This window comes from Gossypium hirsutum, chromosome D01 (genome assembly GCF_007990345.1).
Source record: "Gossypium hirsutum isolate 1008001.06 chromosome D01, Gossypium_hirsutum_v2.1, whole genome shotgun sequence".
In the NCBI taxonomy this organism is placed as follows: Eukaryota; Viridiplantae; Streptophyta; class Magnoliopsida; order Malvales; family Malvaceae; genus Gossypium; species Gossypium hirsutum.
In genome coordinates this window covers 28,189,080-28,195,039 of record NC_053437.1, presented here as the reverse complement: position 1 = coordinate 28,195,039, position 5,960 = coordinate 28,189,080, and the positions used below count along the sequence as shown (strand labels likewise).

The following is a 5,960-nucleotide window of genomic DNA, read 5'->3' as shown; positions in this document are numbered from 1 at the left end:
GCTATGTCTTGCATCCAAAACTCAGTGTCTGATGTGATTTTCACAAGGATTATGGCCTGTGAATCACCAAAACAGGCCTGGGACAAGTTGCAGGAAGAGTTTCAAGGGACAGAGAGGACAAGGCAGCAACAGTTGTTAAACTTGAGGAGAGATTTCGAGAATTTGAAGATAAAGGAAGAAGAAACTGTCAAGCAATATTCTGACAGGATTATGGCTGTGGTTAACAGCATCAGGCTCCTTGGAGAGCAGTTCAATGAAGCTAGGATAGTGGAGAAGGTTATAGCAACTCTGCCTGAGAGGTATGAGGCAAAAATCTCATCTCTCGAGGACTCAAGGGATCTGTCCACCATCTCCCTGACAGAGTTGATTAATGCTCTATATGCTCAAGAGCAGAGGAGAGCAAGCAGACTGGAGGAGCACCAAGAAGGTGCCTTTCAGGCAAGAACAAATACTGCCTACAAAGGCAAGAAGGCCTGGAGAGACAAGCCAAAGAATGATGCTGCAAGGAGAGAAGGTCAGACTTGCAAGCACTGCAGAAAGGCTGGTCATTCAGAAGAAAAATGCTGGTTCAATCCAGATGCTGTATGTCAGCATTGTAAGAAGAAGGGTCATGTTGAGAGAGTCTGCAAGAGTAAGACCAAATCGAGCCAGAATCAGTTTCAACAGATGAAAGCTGAGGTTCGAGTAGCTAAGGAGGACAGTGATCAAGAGGAGCAAGTCTTTGTTGTGTCATGCTCAGCTGGTCAGGAAAGGTCCTCATCTGGTTGGCTCCTAGACAGTGGATGCACCAACCACATGACACCTGATGCTGCAATCTTCAAGTCTTTAGACAGAAGTTGCAGAACTAAAGTCAAGATAGGAAATGGTCATTTTATTCAAGCTGAAGGCAAGGGTGATGTGCTGATATGCACCCTTACAGGTACCAAAGTGATTTCAAATGTGCTGTTGGTGCCTGAAATTGACAGAAACTTGCTCAGCATAGCTCAGTTGCTGGAAAAAGGTTATTCAGTTGTGTTTAAAGACCACCAGTGCCAAATCAGTGATCCAAGTGGATCCAAACTGATGGCAGTCTCTATGGTTGATAAGAGCTTTGTGGTTGACTGGACAAAAAAGTCAGACATTGCCTACACAGCCACTTCAGATGAATCCAAGTTGTGGCATCAAAGACTGGGACATGCCAACTTTAGATCGATAGCCCGAATGGTCAGAGAGGACCTGGCTGAAAATTTCATCAACTCAGTGGACCATGATGATGTATGTGAAGTATGTCAGCTAGGAAAGCAGGCCACACTCCCATTTCCCTCGAATCAAGCCTGGAGAGCCTCTGAAAAACTCCAACTGGTGCATACTGATGTGTGTGGCCCTATGAAGACTGAGTCATTAAGTGGAAACAGGTATTTCATACTGTTCATTGATGATTTCTCGAGATATTGCTGGATTTACTTCTTAAAACAAAAATCAGAGGTGGCCATTGTGTTTTGGAAGTTCAAGACTGCTTCTGAGACTGAAACAGGCTGCAAGCTGAAGACCATAAGGTTTGATAATAGGACTGAGTACACCTCAGCTCAGTTCCAAGCCTTCTGTGATAAGGCAGGCATCAAACATCAACTTACTAACACATATACACCTCAGCAGAGTGGGGTAAGTGAAAGGAAGAATAGGAGTTTGATGGATATGGCCAGGTGCTTGATGATTCAGAAGAATCTGCCTAAAGCACTATGGGCAGAAGCAGTTAACACTGCAACATACATTCAAAATAGACTTCCAACCAAGGCTTTGGATCAAAAGACCCCATTCGAGGCCTGGTTTAGCTTCAAGCCATCACTGGCTCATCTGAAGGTCTTTGGATGCATCTGTTATGCACATGTACCTGCTGTTAAAAGGGACAAATTGTCTGAAAGGGCTCGACCTGGTGTTTTGGTGGGGTATAGCACTGTTAAGAAGGGCTATAGGATTTTAGATCCTTCAACAAACAAAGTGTCAGTAAGCAGGGATGTGGTATTTGATGAGAGGTCATGTTGGAACTGGGAAAGACATGAACCTGAAGAAGTTTCTAAAGAACTTGCAGCAGACCAAGCTGAGCCAGACCAAAATGTCCCTGAAATGGATATTGATGATGAACCAGTCAGAGGAACAAGGTCATTGGCTGAGATTTATGAAAGGGCTCATGTAGCCATAGCTGAACCAAGCAACTTTGAAGAGGCTGAGGCTCAGCAAGGGTGGAAGCAGGCAATGGCTGAGGAAATCAGCATGATTGAGAAGAACCAGACCTGGGAATTGGTTGAAAGGCCAGTCAAAAGGAAGGTGATTGGGGTGAAATGGGTGTACAAAGCCAAGCAGAATGCTGATGGTACCTTGAACAAGCTGAAAGCAAGGCTAGTTGTCAAGGGGTTCAATCAGAGGTATGGCTTGGACTACCTGGAGACCTTTGCACCAGTGGCCAGGCTCGACACCATCAGACTGCTGATTGCCTTAGCAGCACAGCTCGAATGGAAGATCCATCAACTTGATGTGAAATCAGCCTTTCTAAATGGCTTCTTAGATGAAGACATCTGTGTTGAACAACCACAAGGGTTTGAAATAGCTGGCAGATAGTATATGGTCTACAAACTGAAGAAGGCCCTATATGGATTAAAACAGGCTCCAAGGGCTTGGTAGAGCAGAATCGATGGCTACTTGACTGATCTGGGATTCTATCGAAGCAAGAGTGAGCCAACACTGTATGTCAAGAAACAAGGGACACAAATACAACTCATTGTGTCCCTGTATGTTGATGATCTTCTAGTGACAGGAGGAGATCGAGTAGTGCTGGCTGACTTTAAGACCAAGATGCAGGAAGTGTTTGAAATGTCTGATCTTGGGGAGATGTCATATTTCCTTGGAATGGAGGTGTCTCAAGTACAGAATGAGATATTTTTAAGCCAGAGAAGCTTTGCCACAAAGATTCTGACCAGGTTCTCCATGCAAAACAGCAAGGCAACTAAAACACCTATTGCTGTTGGAGAAAAACTATCGAGCCAAGGTGATTTTAAGAAAGTTTGTGAAACAACCTACAGGAGTCTAGTTGGTTGCTTGCTATACTTGACTGCCACTAGACCAGACATCATGTATGCTGTAGGATTGCTCTCAAGGTTCTTGCATTGCTGCAATGAGAAGCATTTCCAAGCTGCAAAGAGAGTCTTGAGATATGTTAAAGGCACTTTAAACTATGGTTTGAAGTACAGCAAAGAAGGAAATCTGAAGCTGGTTGGCTACATTGATAGTGACTGGGCTGGCTCGATAGATGACATGAAAAGCACCTCAGGGTATGCTTTTAACCTTGGTTCAGCCATGTTTTGTTGGAGCTCAAAGAAGCAAAGTCTTGTAGCTCAATCTACTGCTGAAGCAGAGTATGTGGCAACAGCAAGTGCTGTCAACCAAGCCATATGGCTAAGGAAAATGTTGGCTGACTTGAATGTGCATCAAGAGGAAGCTACTGAGATCTTCTATGACAACCAATCTGCAGTAGCAATTGCTAAAAATCCAGTGTTCCATGGAAGAACAAAACATTTCAGCATCAAGTTGCATGTTGTTCGAGAAATGGAGCAAGCTCAGGAAGTAAAGCTGATCCACTGTAATTCAGAGGATCAACTTGCAGACATTTTAACCAAAGCCCTTAGTGTCACAAGGTTTGAATGTCTAAGAAAGAAGCTAGGTGTTTGCTCCATGCAAACCAAGGAGGAGTGATGAAGTTGGTTCAGCATGCAGCAAACTCGACAGCATGCAGGCCAAGAAGACCAAGTCATGCAGGAGCTGCTGATGCAAGCTTATTTTGTTTATTTTGTAATTCCTAGTCAATGAAATGTAATCTTAGTTCATTTCTAACTAAGTTAGGTTGTTGACTGATGTAATTAGCTTATGTATGAGCTGTAAACACAACTTTGTATAAGTTTACAAGCCAAAATTTCAAGTTTCCATGTCATTAGTGGAGGTAGGTGATGTTTAGGTAATTATTTGCTGTTTTTGACAAGCTTAGTGCTTGGTTTATGTATTGGCATTCTGCCATTATGCAATTTATGAATGAAGTTCAGTTTGTTCATCAATTTTTCTCTTCATTTTTCTTAGCTTTTCTTTCTTTGTCTTGCTCGAATTCTCTTGTTTGCTCAGCAAGTCTCGAGACTTGCTTGACAAGTTTGCACTGAATCTGTTAGTTTCAGTTACAGCACCAACATGGACATATTGATATCAGAGTTGAGGCATTCCTCAAAATGTTCGAGAGTAAACTGTATGAAATGACAAAGGATGACTTTAAGGTGAGATGGAGAATTCTTCTGCTGGAAGTAATTTCTTTTCTTTTTTCTTTTTATGGTTTTTATGGACTTTAACTTTTACCTGCACGACAATCTAGAGGTAATTTGTGAGGTGGTTTTATAGGCACTAGTAGCCTTGTTAGAAAAACTTGGCTTTCATCACAAAGTTTTTTTGATTCAAGTTATCGATGTAATTTGTGAGGTGGTTTGTATGCATCTTTGGTTGGATTTGAATCAGAGCTTGTCATCTAATCGTAAATTCCTACACAGAGCAACGTAAATGCATTGATCAATACGAAGCTCGAGAAGCACAAGAATTTAAGCGAAGAATCTCAATTTTACTGGACTGAGATCATTAGTGGGGCTCCCAAATTTGATAGGAGGGAAGCCGAGGTATCTCAATCAATCTTGATATTTTTCTAAATATTTAAAGGCAACTCATTTAAGAAAACCCATCTACATGTTACTTTACTGTTAATCCGCAATGAATATTTTAGTTTGATCTTAAATAGTTCATCTTTTACTATCTGTTTCCAACAGGTTGATACATTAAAGAAACTTACACAACAAGAACTGATTTATTTCTTCGATGAAAATTTAAAAGTTGGCGCAACTCGAAAGAAAACACTTAGCGTGCGAGTGTACGGGAACCAACATTTGGCCGAATACAACTCGCAGAAAAGTGAAGCAGTTCAGCCAAATACCGTCCAAATAGATGATATCTTTAGTTTTAGAAGATCTCGACCACTTTATGCTTCAGTTAGGTGAGGTGAGGCTTTGGTCTCCCTTGTTTATTAGGCAAGCTTGCCGTGGAGAAAAACGGAGATATTTTCCTGTTAGTTTTCATAAAATTGTTCTACATTGGAGAAAAACAGAGTATCCCTCTTGTCTGTGATTTGATGTGTTGTCTCTTACTTATTCTCTTGGTTCAGAAACAGAAATGTTGTCACTCGAATATTCAACAAATTAATCCTATGTTACTTTATATATGCACATTTAAGTGAGGGCCCAATAGGGATGTGTGTTTTTTATGAGTTACGTTGTTCTATCATTAGATCAGATTTCAAATAGATGCAATACTTCCTATGCGTCATATGCATGGCATCGAATATAATAAAGGTTATTAAATGTGTTTAAAATTTTGGGTAAATTATACTTGTGGTCATTTAATTATTAATAAGGTTACACTTTAATTGTTAAATTATAAAAAAATTTGGGTAAATTATACTTATAGTCATTTAATTATTAATAAGTTTACACTTTGATTGTTAAATTATAAAAAATTACAATTTGATCATTTAACTATTTAAAATTAATAATTAAAATTACCTTTTTGTTAACTTGCTAATAGACGTGAATCTGGGCGTCGGTATTGACCCATCAATCATATCATCAAATACAACAATTACATGGAAATCTTTGGTTTTAGTATTTGTAACACACACAAGTGCAGGGTATTTTTGATGACATTGAAGTGACATGTGAGGGTATAGTTGATCTGCCACGAATTACACTATTATCATAATTTTAACTTGTTTAATAGTTAAATCAAAGTATCTTAGTATGTATTTAGGTTTTCATGCTTAAAGTAGTAATTTATGCTTTTTAATAGTTTTTATTATATTTTATATATCTAAATAGTTACATGGTTTTGTAGCACAAATTGGAAGC

General features: G+C 39.8%; 1 long non-coding RNA gene across 1 annotated transcript; it reads left to right on the top strand.

Moving 5' to 3' along the window:
- Positions 1-4,212: 4,212 nt before the first annotated feature.
- LOC121213643 (uncharacterized) lies at positions 4,213-5,282 on the top strand. Its single transcript, XR_005909021.1, has 2 exons — positions 4,213-4,292; positions 4,560-5,282. It is a non-coding gene; the product is annotated as an uncharacterized lncRNA (long non-coding RNA).
- The last annotated feature ends 678 nt before the right edge of the window (positions 5,283-5,960 follow it).